At 42.6% G+C, this 14531-nt stretch overlaps 1 protein-coding gene across 2 annotated transcripts in view; it reads left to right on the forward strand.

The window, feature by feature from the left end:
- Positions 1-14531, forward strand: part of FBXO25 (F-box protein 25) — an 823789-nt gene that overhangs the window by 63152 nt on the left and 746106 nt on the right. Inside the window, exon 1 of one of the 2 annotated variants that reach the window (XM_078647895.1) lies at positions 5710-5777. The exons of the other annotated variant lie outside the window; for it this stretch is intronic. The gene's annotated coding sequence lies outside the window, so the exon portion shown is untranslated. Of the gene's footprint in view, positions 1-5709; positions 5778-14531 lie in introns of those variants that run through there. 2 annotated transcript variants of the gene reach the window in all.

The following is a 14531-nucleotide window of genomic DNA, read 5'->3' on the forward strand; positions in this document are numbered from 1 at the left end:
CTGCCTTCCGCTCGTTTATCTGCCCTTCCAGGGGTGCCCCACCCGTGGAGGGGTGGGTGGCACAGGAAGAGGACAGTCGGGAACAAAAGGGGCCTGCTGGGATTTCAACAAGGGACTGTGCACTCTGGAGTACTGCAGGTTTCAGCATGACTGCTCGAGTTGCGGAGGCAGACATGCGCTGGTCAATTGCTTTGGGGGAGTGCAGGGGCAGCAACAAGGGAACCAGCTGTGGCAGTCAGGGGGGATAGGATGGGGTACAGCAGCAGCAGCCTTTCTCAGGTGGGAGAGGGGCTAAGGAGCCTGGGTCAAAAGGCTCGTACTCTGGTTAAAACAGACAAATTGATTGCAGCCCTGCAGAGTTATAGTAACACGGAGGCTGCAGAACGCTTGCGGACGGGATTTCAGGAAGGCTTTCGACTGGGGTATGGGGGACCTAGGACGAGAAGGTGGCCAGACAATTTAAAGTCAGCAAAAGAGCATCCGGAAATAGTGCTGGAAAAATTGGATATAGAGGTGCATGAGGGCCGCATGGCGGGACCCTTTGAGGACTGGCCACTGGAAAATGTGATTGTGTCGCCCATAGAAGTGGTGCCAAAGAAGGAACAAGGGCAGTTCTGTTTAATACAACATTTGTCATGGCCAGAAGGGGGTTCGGTGAATGATTTCATCGATGAAAGTGAAGCTCATGTGGCATATTCATCAGTTGAAGTGGTCATGTCACTGATAGTGACCGCGGGAGCAACAGCGCATATGGCAAAGTGTGACATAAAGTCAGCTTTCTGGTTGCTTCCAGTCCATCCGGATGATTGGGATCTTCTGGGCATCCTTTTCAATGGTAAATGGTACGCGGACAAAGCATTATCGATGGGTTGTTCTATGTCTTGCACACTATTTGAGTGCTTCAGCACGTTCCTTCAATAGCTGTTTTCTGAAAGGACGGGTCACCAAGGAGTAACACATTACCTGGATGACTTTTTCTTTGTGGTTACCTCAGACTCCACGGACTGCCTGAAGGCGCTGGACAGTTTCAATGAGATCATGGGGGAACTTGGGGTGCTGTTGGCACCAGAAAAGACTATGGGGCCCTGCACGGCTCTGTCCTTTTTGGGCATTGAGTTGGACTCTCAATTGACGGAGGCATGCCTGCCGGAGGACAAAAAGCAGCAAATGTTGGGGCTGCTGGCGACAATGTTGTTGAAAAGCAAGGTCACTGTGAAAGAGGTTCAGGTGCTGTTGGGCCACCTTAACCTTGCTTGTAGAGTGGTGAGGGTAGGACGGACATTTTGCAGGAGACTGGGCAGGGCACTAGCAAGACAGAGACCTCCTCATCATCATTTGCAGCTGACTGTGGGTGAGAGAGAAGACTTGCATATGTGGCAGATTTTCTTGCAGAACTTCAATGGCATTCCCTTGATGCGGGAGGGTGACATGGTTTGGGATGTACAGATTTTTTATGATGCAGCAGGGAGCAAGAGCTTTGGACTCAACTGGCAAGGGAAATGGCGTGTAGAGCAGTGGCCACCAGCGTGGGTGGGGGGTAGGAGCATAGCCTTTTTGGAATTTTTCCCTCTGGTGGTGGGGGTCACACTATGGGGCGAGCAGTTGGCACACAGGAAGGTAACCTTCAGAATTGACAACATGGCGGTTGTGGAAGTTGTGACTTGCCAGTTGACCAGGGATAAACATGTTTTTAAACTGCTGAGGGTGTTTGTTTTGGGCTGCTTACGTCATGATATTGCCTTTCGAGCAGTGCATGTGCCAGGAGTAGACAATGACATAGCGGATGCTTTGTCTCGTTCACAGTGGGGGAGATTCCATGGGCTAGCTAAGGACGCAGACAGGACCCTGACCAGCATGCTGCAGCATTTGTGGTACGTAGGCAACACAGGATATTGCAGCTGGTTTTAGGGTCTCTTGCTCAATCCACACAGACAGCAAACAGGACAGCATGGGAGGAATTTTTGTGCTCAGGTGCTAGGCGGCGGGACTTACCGGCGCTTCGAAGGGAAGACGTGATATAGTTCATCCTGGATCTGATCGATAAGGGACTTTCTAAGGTTACAATTGCAGGTAAACTAGCAGGGATTGCATTTGTGGGGAAATTGTTTATCCGCAGGAGAAATCGGGATGCGGATGCTGGAGGGTTGGGCCCGGGATTGCGGCCGTGCAAGCAGGCTTAGGAACCTCATGTCTTGGGATTTGTTGGGGAGGGTTCTTCAGACTTTGCCAGGGTTATGTACAGATGGATATGAAGTATGTCTTTTCTCCACCCTGATGGTGTGGATTTTTTGGGGGCTTTTTGGGTCTCCGAAATGTTAGGGACAAAATTTGGATAAGTGCTTCTATAGAATGAGGTGTCCCCGTACAGGGATAGGATCTCCATTTGGCTGCGGAAATCTATAACAGATCAGAGGGGCGGGGGTAAATGGGTGCCCTTGCAGGCTGCCGAACCACAGCTGACTTGCCCATGTAGGTGGGAAGATAGGTGGAGAAACTTTGCTCCCGGTTCGGTTGGTTTAGTTTTATTACATTCTAATGGGCAGAGTGCAACAGCTTCTCAGCTTTTAGCGGTTTTGAGGAAAGCGCTTGCGGAGCTGTGGATTGATGGCAAGGGTTTTGGGACACATTCATTCAGGTTTGGGGCAGCATTGGAGACAAATAACAGGAGCTGGGGGGAGGGGACATCATGAAGTTGGATAGATGGTCTTTGGATTGCTACCAGCGCTATGTGCGCAGCACGTTGGAGGGATGTAGCGCAGTTCTGTTGTTTCTCCTGCTCATTCATTTTTCTCGTTTCAGGTTTGGTGATGGGTCCCCTCGCCAGGGAGATGTCTATCTGGATTGTAGGACATTCCTTTGTGAAGTGGGCACAGGTCCAGGCTTACGCCTGTTATTTTGGGGAAAATCTGGGATTTAATAAAGATTAGTTTAAAGTTTATTGGAGGGGCGGGGGGCATGCGATGGAAGGAGTTTTGCAGGTTCTGAATGGCATCTTGGTGGCTGGTAGGTGCCCCGCCGTGCTGTTGATCCATCTTGGGGTGAATGACATGGTCAAGGAAACAGGTTTGGCTCTAACGAGGAGCATGACGCAGGATTTGTCTTTGATTAAGCAGCGGTGGTCGGGTTGTGCTGTCATTTGGACTGAATTTGTTCCTCGTAGGGTCTGAAAAGGAGCGGTTAATCTGGTGGCGGTAAACAAGGCCCGGAGAAAACTCAACACTGAAATGGTTTGTTTTTCGAGGCATCTGGGTTTTTCTAGGATTGCACATAGGGACATTAAGTACGATATACCGGGTTTCTTCAGGGGAGCTGGAGTGCCTTTATCCAGGCTGGGTATGGATCTGTACCTACTGGAAGTCAGGGAGGTCCTGGCCAGGTTGTTGAATGTGCATCGACCCTAATGGGTCATACCTGGGAGGCATGGGGGGCAGGAAAATGGGGAGGTGGCGTTTCTGCCTACTCTCCCGCCTATTCCTGAGTTGGCAGGGTTTGTTGAAAGTTGGCCAAGAAGTTTTTAGTTAAGTGTTGGTAGTTTGTGAGCAGGGGCAGGGAAAGGGTAACCAGGCAAGCTCAGTTTAGACTAGATGTTTGTTAGTTACAGTTGCACAAAGGCAGGTAGGGGTTTGGGTCATTGGAGAATAGGATTTGTAATTGCAATATTGTGTAAGATTGTGTAATATGGTTGTTATGTAATGTTATTTTGGATTCGGCAGGGTGGGGTATTTGACGTGGGAATCGTAGGGTTGGGGGGAACAAGGGGTCAGGTTATTTTTGTAGAGTGAGATTTTAGTTTTGAAAGGCAGTTGTGATATGTACCTGTTTCAATAAAGCAGCCTTTTACACACACAAAAATTGGTCTCGGTTTGGCTTGCCCCCCCGTCCCTCCCAAAGCCCCTTTCCCATAAACCCTGGTCCAGTCTCAGTCTCTCACGTGAGTGAAACTCTGTGGCGGGGTCCCGGTGGGAGAAAGGGATGCCGTGAATACCGAATAGAAAAATTAAATCTGGGGGAAGTGACGGAGAGTGTAACATCCATCACGTGCCTCAAGGAATCATGGGAAATGTACTTTCCATGATCTAGTCTTGTGTCTAATCGTCACAGTCCCATAGACAATGCCGATAACACAACATTGTCACAGCAGAAAGCCGTCATCTGGGGATTGCACGGGCTCCACACCGTGGACCCCACTCCCCAATGTAATGTCATGGCCATAACAAATATTTTTTCTCACAGAGAGCCTTCAAGAAATTTATGAAGAAAAATCTCTTAGGTAATATGTCCGGAAAAATCTGTTCAATATACAGTTGACTCACAGACAGTATCTAGAGAGGCAATAAGTCAAAGTGCTCACAAGCTTCCAGAGATCAAAAGTCATTTGAATAAGTAATGAAAAAATTTTGGAATGTTCATATGCCTAGTCAATTCAAACCATGTTAATACAGGCAAGTAACCTGACTCAAAGACACCTACCCAAACTGATCCAAGGAATGTCGTCATTAAGTCCTTGTGTGTCACACTGAAGTTTATAAATCCATCTCTGTTCTCTGGGAAACAGGATACATTCACACGTGCCCATCTCTCTGACATTGTTGAGTTTATCTATAATAGTCCAATAAATGTCATCTTCTGTGTGTCCTTCACTGAGGAAGTGTTGTGTAAGTTTAGTATTATATGTTTTACATGAAGTACCCATGGGGTGGTGGGGCCTAGGTCAATAGACACTGATATTGACGGAAAGGGACAGACAGAGAAAGAGCCACAGGGATAATGTCCTTTAGCTAGTGTACTGGACCATAGCGTCTTCTGTCCAACATGAGCGGGTGGAATCCGAGGTCGTATGTGTACTAACATGTCTTTGATATTCCTACTTCGTTTCATAGCAAGCAAGGGTCTTGGTAGTTGGTTAGAGACATTATTCAAAATATTACAACTTCTATTGATGGATTTTTTTACTGCATCAGTCAGGTGGCTATAAGTGCTAACACATACCAGATGATCCACCGGGCTTCTCATAAATGTGTTAAGGAGGGCTTTGCGATTGTTGTTTCTGGCTCTTTTGCATACTTTCTGTACCACCTTGGTCGTATATGCATGTTGTAACAAATGGGTACTGAGTGTGTGTGCATGTTCCTTAAATTTGAGTATTTCGGTTCAATTTCTGACCAACCTCAAAAATTGACCCACTGGGAGGTGGTTTCTAAGTGCATGAGGATGGAAGCTTGTATAGCTCAAGAGAGAATTGCGGGCCATAGTTTTTGTATTTTATAATGGATGTGGCATTACCCTTCCGCACCATTGGTTGGAAAGTGGGAGAGGGGAGTTGGGTGACTATCCTCCCCTATATGGCACCTTCTAGACTTAAGGCTGAGGAGTACCAGCTCTACGTGAAACAATGGAGCCCCATCACTTGAGCATAGGTGAGTGCTCATGCTTTTTCTAGTATGATGGCTTGCCCTATGCTATATTCTGTACTTCTTGTTGGGCTTAGGGCTTGTGGGATGTGTGCCCTGGTATTTGATGTTTTGTACAGCCATCCTGTCCCTCTTATGTTGATGTTATGCATGATTTTGCAGCTGGCAGTCTGGCGGTCACTGAAAGGGTTAGCTTTGCCTGATCTGTGTCCATTGAGGGGTAGTCTGGTGCTTGTGGAATGGACTTTTTTGGCTTCTAAACTAATGCGTTTTTGCCCAAACATTCTGTTTTTCTCTAGTGTCATCATTTGGTGTTGGATTATTGCAAACGGTAGAGGGTCCCACAAAGTTATCAGCCCATGACAGGTATTGGAAATAGTTTTTATTCATGAAGCACCAAAGCCACCTGACAAGTCTACCATTACCATAGTTTCTCTCTCACCAGGCTTCAAAAGATGTACAGTGCATCCTTTCACATCATAACATACTCTGAGAGAGTTCTAGCACTCTCTGCACGGCTACATTTAAGTGTAAATAAACAATCAACTGTAAAAGTAAAGTGAACTTACCAAAATAGAAAAAAGAAACAGGAATTCATGTGTTAGGCAATTTACAAATTGAAGAAAGATCACATAGTTAAATTGTAGACTAGCCAGACTATAGGAAAATAAACAACATAAACTAAGTGACAGACTGTCATAACCTCTGCATTACAGCAGATTCAAAGATTCTAAATGGATCTGATAATGTTATACAGAATCCAAATGAGTTACTTAAGAGGTACAATAAACATGTGAGGGAGACTACTGCTGTATTGGCACTTTGTAAAAAGTATAAACTCATTCTAAGCTGAGACGAAATAAATGGTTTAATGAGGAATTGGAAAAACTGAGGAGCAAATGCTGACAATAAGAGTGGATATGGCTCAGAGATTACTGTACAGATGCCTGAAATAAGTGGCTTGCACTTAACTACACATGGAAAAATCAATCACACACATAAAATGTCATCAATTAATCCTTATTTTCTGGAACAGGCAAATCATGATTGTTTTTCACCTTCTCTTCTTTCAGCTTGATAACCTGCCTTAGAATAATATGCCTAAAAGCATGATCTCTGCTCTGTTAAAGTGAGACCAATATCTTTGATCCTGGCCAGAACTTGCCTAAGTATTTCCTCATGTTCTGTGTGAAAGGCGTCAAACACCAGCATGTCATTCTGATAGATTTTCCAACTAGTGATGCCCTTCAATACCCTCTCTATTGCTCTCTTAAAAACTGAAGCTGTAGAGTTGACACCAAAGAGAATCCTAATCTGCCTAAATAACCTAAAGGGTGTCATAAATGCTAGGTCTCTAGACTGTTCATGCAACTTTACCTGGTTATACACTGATATTAAGTTCTGTGCTGGCACCTGTTAATATCAACAACATCTCCGTGATTTTCAGAAGCAGATACCTGTCCATCACCACACATGTATTAAGATCTCCAAGATCAATACATAGCCTCATGTTGCCCATGGCTTTGCAGATAACCACTATGGGCACCAACAATTATGGTGCTTCCACCTCTTCAATTATACCATTTCTCTTTCATCTCTCCAATTCATCTAGCATCACCTCTTTCACAGCGCCTTGCACACCTCTCACCTAATCAACAGGTCGAGCACTGTCCTTCAGCATAATTGTGTTCAGGTATCCTTTTAAACAGCCCTGTTGATCACCAAGGACTTACGGGGAACTAATATTGTAATTTCTCATGAAATAAACTGCTATTAGCAACATTAGTAGTATCAACCACTTCTCATAGGAAGGTAACTGTTTGGGTCTAAAGTTAAACCCAGGCCTTTCTGGTGTAGTCACCTAAGATTCGGTCCCCTTTGTTGACACATACATCTTGCCTGAAGTGAGTCTTCCTCTATTTTCCAAATCTCCATAAAAATACACTTCAGGCTTTATGGACTCACATCAATTAACTAGATGTTTCATGTCTGATCTATACAATGGCTCTTTACTAAAAAAATGTTGTAGAAGAAGCCCGTGGGAACCATAGTAAAACAGTATATATACTTCCACAGCATCAACCTTCAAAATACCCGAGGGCCCATTCTTACCACCACTTTCCACCTGCAGCACTCTCTTTACACTGTTATTAAAGTCAGGCTCACTAACCTACACTCTGTTGTTCTTGGATTTACAATTTTTGTCTGCAACAATTTCCCTGGAAACTAATTTCCTGACAGTCACTTTCCACCCTCTGCTTGACAATTTATACCTTGTTGATGTGTCCATTATCTGTCTTAATTTCTTCAATACAAGTGGTAGAAGAATGTTCTATCTACTTAGCTATGCCTAATGTATCATTAAGATTGGGATCATCATTTTGCCAGCGTTCATCACTCACCTTTTCAGTATTACAATCAAACAATATCTGATTACTGATTGACTCTTCTAGAGTCAAACGAAAGTTAAATGAGCAACCTACCTTGTGGAGATCTGTGACATAGCTCTCCATTGTCTCACTACCCTCCTCCCAAAGTGATACCTCTGAAGAAGCTTGTGGGAACCATAGTAAAACAGTATATATACATCCACTTCATCCCCTTTCAAAATATCCGAGGGCCCATTCTTACCACCACTTTCCACCTGCAGCACTCTCTTTACACTGTTATTAAGGTCAGGCTCACTAACCTACACTCTGTTGTTCTTGGATTTACATTTTTTGTCAAATCGATCTTTCCTTCCACACACTTTACAAAGATCCTTCCAGGCTGGACATTCTGTTTTTTAGTCATGTGACCTACATTGCCAAATCTGCAACAATTTCCCTGGAAACTAATTTCCTGACAGTCACTTTCCACCCTCTGCTTGACAATTTATACCTTGTTGTTGTGTCCATTATCTGTCTTAATTTCTTCAATACAAGTGGTAGAATGTTCTATCTACTTAGCTATGCCTAATGCATCATTAAGATTGGGATCATCATTCTGCCACAATTCATCACTCACCTTTTCAGTATTACAATCAAACAATATCTGATTACTGATTGACTCTTCAAGAGTCAAACGAAAGTTAAATGAGCAACCTACCTTGTGTAGATCTGTGACATAGCTCTCCATTGTCTCACTACCCTCCTCCCAAAGTGATACCTCTGAAGTACTGTGCTCACCTTGGAAAGATAGTGCCCATCAAGTTTTCTTACACACACCTCATACACATTGAGACTCGTTGCCTACTCACCACTGAGTTCAGGTAGGTAATCATCACACAAAGAGGTCAAACACTCTCATGTAGTGACTAAACAACTTCTTCCGTTTCACCCATTTTAGTACTGAGGGCTATGTGAGAAAAAATAGTGGTGCGGTTACTTTCTGCATAGTGACTTAGAAGGAAGTGAGAACAGTCATGATGAAGTGTGCATATAGGAGACAATCACTGTAAGAATGAGATGGACTGAAACAATAAGTGGAGCAGCATGGCAGTAACACATAACCTGATAGCCTATGAATAAAGCATTTTAAGGCTGTAGAAAAGGCAGCTTAACACTGGTACTTATGAAATTACCTGAGTTACCAAACTGTTATTCAACAATATACTAGTATAGGCCAATTGCAGATTTCATCATCAGAAGCATGGAAGTGAACAAAATCAAAATTCAGTTTGGGTTTGTCTCCTCTCACAGCACTCTTTAATGTATTCACTGCTGCTCTTCCACAATGAGGGAGTCAGTGCAGGGGGAACAATACAGGTTATCAAACAACTAGCAGGAGTCTGATGCTTAAGAGTATCTGTGTAGAACTAAGTGGTGTCAGATGCCTTCTCTTCAGGTAAGACACTGGGTGTGACTGATGTAGACCCACTCCCTATGACCAAATTGGTGAATGGCACCATCTGGGGGCTAAGCTTGAGCAGTACCCACTGCCGGATCACAGAATTCCAAATATTTCCAGGGCAGGGCTGTGTCTGGAGCACCAGAGAACTCTCAAAGACCCATTGGGAATAAAGGTAGATAACGTTTTTCCCCCAAGTCCAGGTCCAATAAACTTTAACGGTGGCTGCTCACACTTAGTGGTGACTAATGCTACATAGATGTGTGGACTAGGCTTGTAACAATGCATCAGTTAAAGAGCATAGACAGTGTACTCTACTACTATGTAGCTAATGCTACAGAATCTAGCATATACTGTGCACAATCCACATAATGCACATCAACAGCAGCGTGCTGTTTCACTTTTGATGTTTTGGTGTTGATTAAATGATGCTGATTCTTACATTTCATTAGCCACACTTGTTGTAGATGTAAGATGGCCCCACAAAGGTATCAGTCCATGGAGGGTACAAGAAATTGTTTTTTTAAACCACTCCTCCACCTGACATCTCTACCACTACCTGTTATAATATTCTTTGTAAGAGTTCTAGCACTCTCTCCACATTTGTCCACTGGCTTCTTGTATGCCTGATCCTGCATTGGGACTACTCTTTATGGCCCCCAGACTCTTTACAGCTGTTTACTCATGCAGGGAGGCTTCCCCCTAAACACTCAGCTACTTCTTGATGCGTATGGGGTGAGGCTTTGGCTCCCTGTTCCAGCCTGTTCCCCTTCTTGCTCTTCCTGTTTTTTGCTTATTGGGCACCACTAGGGTCAAAGATCACCAGTGAGGCGCACATGTGAGCTGGTCTATGTTCCTTGGCCTGTGTTGAGCTTGGGTAGGTCTTGTTCTGGTTATGCTGTACTTAAGCCCTGCGCCTCTTCGGGACCATGGCCTGATGTTTGCAGTGGATACCCCCTTCTGTGAAGGGTTGCTTTCTATGAGAATTGGCTTTCTGCACCCTGTTTTTTGGGTGGAATATGGTGTTGGGCTATCCAATATATTTCTGCTGTGTTTTCACCTTGGGTTAAGGGATAGGTACCTGTATCTCAGCGTGGACTAGTACTTCTGTTGCATTGGCCATCTGTTGAGATCTTCACTAGGCTTGAGAGTTACTTCCCATGTTGTTTTCTACTTCTGTTTTTTTCTCCATTTGTTTTATTAGTTATTAAATACAGCGGCTTACAGTTCATCAAAAACACTAACTGCATATATTGCAACAGATATCTAACATAAGGGTCCGATAAACCAGTTATTATGTTTCATATTATGAACCATTGCAAGTTACCAACACAAATGCCTAACAGAGCAAACATTCTAATAATTGGGACTATATGCTTAGCACTCCCCACTGCTTCATTGCTAGAGAGGATGGTTCTGTCTTCGTGCTCTGGCTTCAACCCCTTTTTGTGTTGAGATTCTGGGGGCAGTCTACACTGATCCTCCTCTAATTTTGCAAGGTCCCTGACAGATGTGTTCTGCAGCGGGCTGGCACTCCTGCTCTCTTACTTTTGCTTCCATTGTGCCTTCATAGACTCCTGTTGGTATCTTCCTCTATTGGCCTTGGGAAGGCTGTGCTTGTTGGCTGTTTCTTTCCACCTCTCATGCCTCATTTTATGTTGATTTCTGGGTGATATGGAGGTTTTTAATTCCACTCTTTTAGTGAATTTGCGGCTCCACTTTGTTTTGCCTATTAGGCTGCTCTTTGGGCTTTTTTGTTCGGACTGTGCCAATATTCCGAGAGACGAGGTACATTTTTTTCTTTTGAGGGTGAGTCTCAACAGCTGTAGTGGGTTGGCTGGCTGGTACTATGATCTCCTTGGTAAGTTGTTTGCACTGGGGTGTTCTTCTCACTGCAGGCAATGACGTTTTCTATTATGCCCCTTTCTGCACTCCTGGGCACTGCCTATGTCTCCGTTTACATCTGATCTAGATGGATGGCATAATACATGTTAAAGTCCAGAGGTGCAATATAATTTTTATGCCATTGGTGTATTGCCTTTGCCATATGCATGGACTTACTGGAAAGAGACACATCTCTACTGGGATCAACCAATGTTGCCATGCTTTCGGGTTCAGAGCACATACAATTGGGACTGGCTAGCAGTGCCCTAGTGTAGAGAGTTTAAAAACCACCAATAGAAGAGGAGCTTCAGCTGGCTCGGCTGGTGTATAGCCCAGTCAAGAAGGCACCAGGTCACAAAGATTGTCGTCCAGCCTTCTCTCTGCTTATGTTTGCCAGGGATCGCATGACAAACATGAGCAGAGAAAACAAGGAATGGCACCCACATGCAGGGAGAAAACTCAGTTGCTGATAAGCATTTTTTGTATTTGTTTAGAGAAATTAAACTTCTGCTTTGAAAGACTGCTTTCTCTAAACAAAATAAATTTGCTGAGTGGGTGTTTTAAATATGATGACAGTGCACCCTCTTGGAAAACCTTCAGTTCGCGAAAAGGAACAGTCCTGATGATGGGGCGTGTCACAGCAAAGAGATCCCCAGCAGGCAGGCAGTGAGCTCTAAAAAGAGCAGACATGTCTTTGCTAGTTGCCCACTGGTGGACAGGCAGACTGTCCACAATGGTTTAAATAAGGCCCAATGTCTTTTCATACGGTTTGCATTTGCGTCAAACCATAGTTGGTTCTGTTTTAGCAGGCCACACTCCTCTATTCGAACAATTATTACTTTTAATGAGGTTTTGTAAAAAAAAAGTCATTAAGTTTCTTACACAATTCCTGTCAACCCACTACTAGGTCCTCCCTTGCATCCAAATTTGTAGCTGGACAGAAAGGCATACCATGAATTCACGAGTAGGAGGTGTTTTTTATACATTCATTTTCCACTTATTTCCGCTAATTGGCCCTAAATTGTACACATTCCCTCTTTTTTCCAGTGCACAATAGAACATATTGTAAGAGATGGTTTGCTTTGGAAGATATATAATCCTTCAAAATCTGTCATGGTTTCAAAACACCAATCATTCACTCAAGAACGCCCTAAAACAACTCTGGGACCAGTGCAAGTTATATGAGTCACATTGCGGACTTGTCATTAGAGGTCTCCCATTCAAGGCCTTGAAATACATGGTCATATGTTATTCATGAGGCCATTGCCACTTCCTGATCGAATTAATCTTATTGAATGTGACTGGCAGAATTCTCCAAAAACATTACACGGTGAGAAAACATCTTTTGACAAACTATAACAATAAATCTATGGCATGGAAAAGAACTACCGAGGAGTCAATTTAAAAGAGTTATAAAGGGCGGGACTAAAGATCACATTTTATTGGATTACAAAAGGTTGGCCAAAAAAGTAGGCTGGTGCTTATAAACAGTGTAGGAATCTTTGGAACCACAAAGATATATTTGATTTTCTACAACTCGATTCGTCAGAGAACATTTTTTATGCTTTATATTTCATTATGCAGATAAGCAGATATTCGACTGGCCTGATTTACAAAGCCATTTTGCTGTCACAAAGCCTGCAGTTCAAAAATCACATGGTTGGCAACCACAAAATGGCTTTTTTAAATGTACCAAACCCATTTTGCAATTCAGAAACATGTTATCGAATCACAAAATGGGTTTAGAAAGATCGTAACCCACTACAATTCATACTTTTGTATATTGACCTATTATGAATGAATGAAAATCTTTATTGTCTGATTAATAAAAATCATTAAACTCAAAGCTAAATATAGAACCGTGTGTGCATTAATTAGTAAAATATTAAGGTAAAAATGAAATGTTAAAGCAGAGCCAGTTAAAAATTTCATTGAATTCAAAACAATTACACTACAAATATGATGATGATTTAGGGATAACATGCCGCACTGGAACATTGATGTCAAGCAAACACATCATTAAAGTAGCATTTTGTTCCACTAATTAGATATCGTATTGAGGCATTCTTAAAATTAAATGTTATGATCAGATAGGAAGAAGACACTGTAATTCTATGAGAAAATAGATGTTTAATACGATGCTTTCATGCGTACAGAACATTACGGCTCTCCACAACAGTTAGTAGAATTTATCAGTTCAGGTCAATAAAGTCCCTCTGTGCTTACTTCTCCAAACTGAACTACATTTGTTAAAGCCACAAGTCATAAGTCAGATAAAACTATAAACACTGTAGTTCAATAGAAATGGCAAGGTTCAATAAGTACTTCCATGGGAGAAGGAATCAATAAAACATCAATAAAGTGCCTCCATGCTTACATCTCAAGGATGTAATATATTATTAAGATCACATTTCATGAGTCAACTAGCAAAGTAATCTACTCAGTAGGTCAATGGGCAGATGATGGTTCAGTAAAGTGTTTCCATGCAAAAGAGTCATTACTGCATTCAACATCAGTTTAGTGAGAATTTTGAGTCCAGATTGGTAAATTGTCACCATACTTACATCTCAAATCTCATTAGCACAATCGATCAATGAACGGATACATAATCGTGCACGCAAGTAATTACTACTTTCCATATCTATCTATGAGAATTGTGAGTCCAAATTTAAAATGTTATCTGATATGGGAATAACCTTAACAAATTGACTTGTTAGGCAGATTGTTTCCAAGAGAGGAAAGTATAATAGCTTGACAACACGTTATCACCCCATGTTCACAGAAGACAGGTTTCAACAATGCTTGCCACTCCTGTAATAGTCGGGGGCAAATTCATACAATATGTAGTAGCATTTCATTGGGAGACTACATAATCTACAACTGTTCGTTGACCAATTTTGAATCCATCTTGGAGTTCCATCCTTTCTTGGGTTATCTGCCAAATCTAAGCATAAGAAATGTGTCCCTTTTAAATGGTTGTAAGTAAGAGAGTAAGTATGTTTGTGGTTCTAATTTATTAAACAAATTGATGACCGACCAGCCATGCTTTTTTACTGCAATGGGCTCCTTCTCCAATAGTAAGGATAAGAAATTCGTTGATCAATTTAATAAATGCTCAAAAGCAGTTTTATTTCAATCCAAATGACCAAAAGGCTAGGAGTTAAAACTATGTAAAATCTCAGTTAGGTAATATCTCTTAACACTAGTATAATCTTATTTTTTAAGTTCTGGACAACACAGAATTGCAAGAGTGCCAGGATCAGATAAAAATAATGAATATAAGCTTTTTAAAAATGATGAATATCTCAGTAGAGATTGCCTTATCAGACCAAACTCCAGTCGGACATTAACATGTCCAGTGTTTTTTGGAATCTTAAAAATAGACTTAAAAATCTTTAATTTGTAAAT

This window comes from Lissotriton helveticus, chromosome 6 (assembly GCF_964261635.1).
Source record: "Lissotriton helveticus chromosome 6, aLisHel1.1, whole genome shotgun sequence".
In the NCBI taxonomy this organism is placed as follows: domain Eukaryota; kingdom Metazoa; phylum Chordata; class Amphibia; order Caudata; family Salamandridae; genus Lissotriton; species Lissotriton helveticus.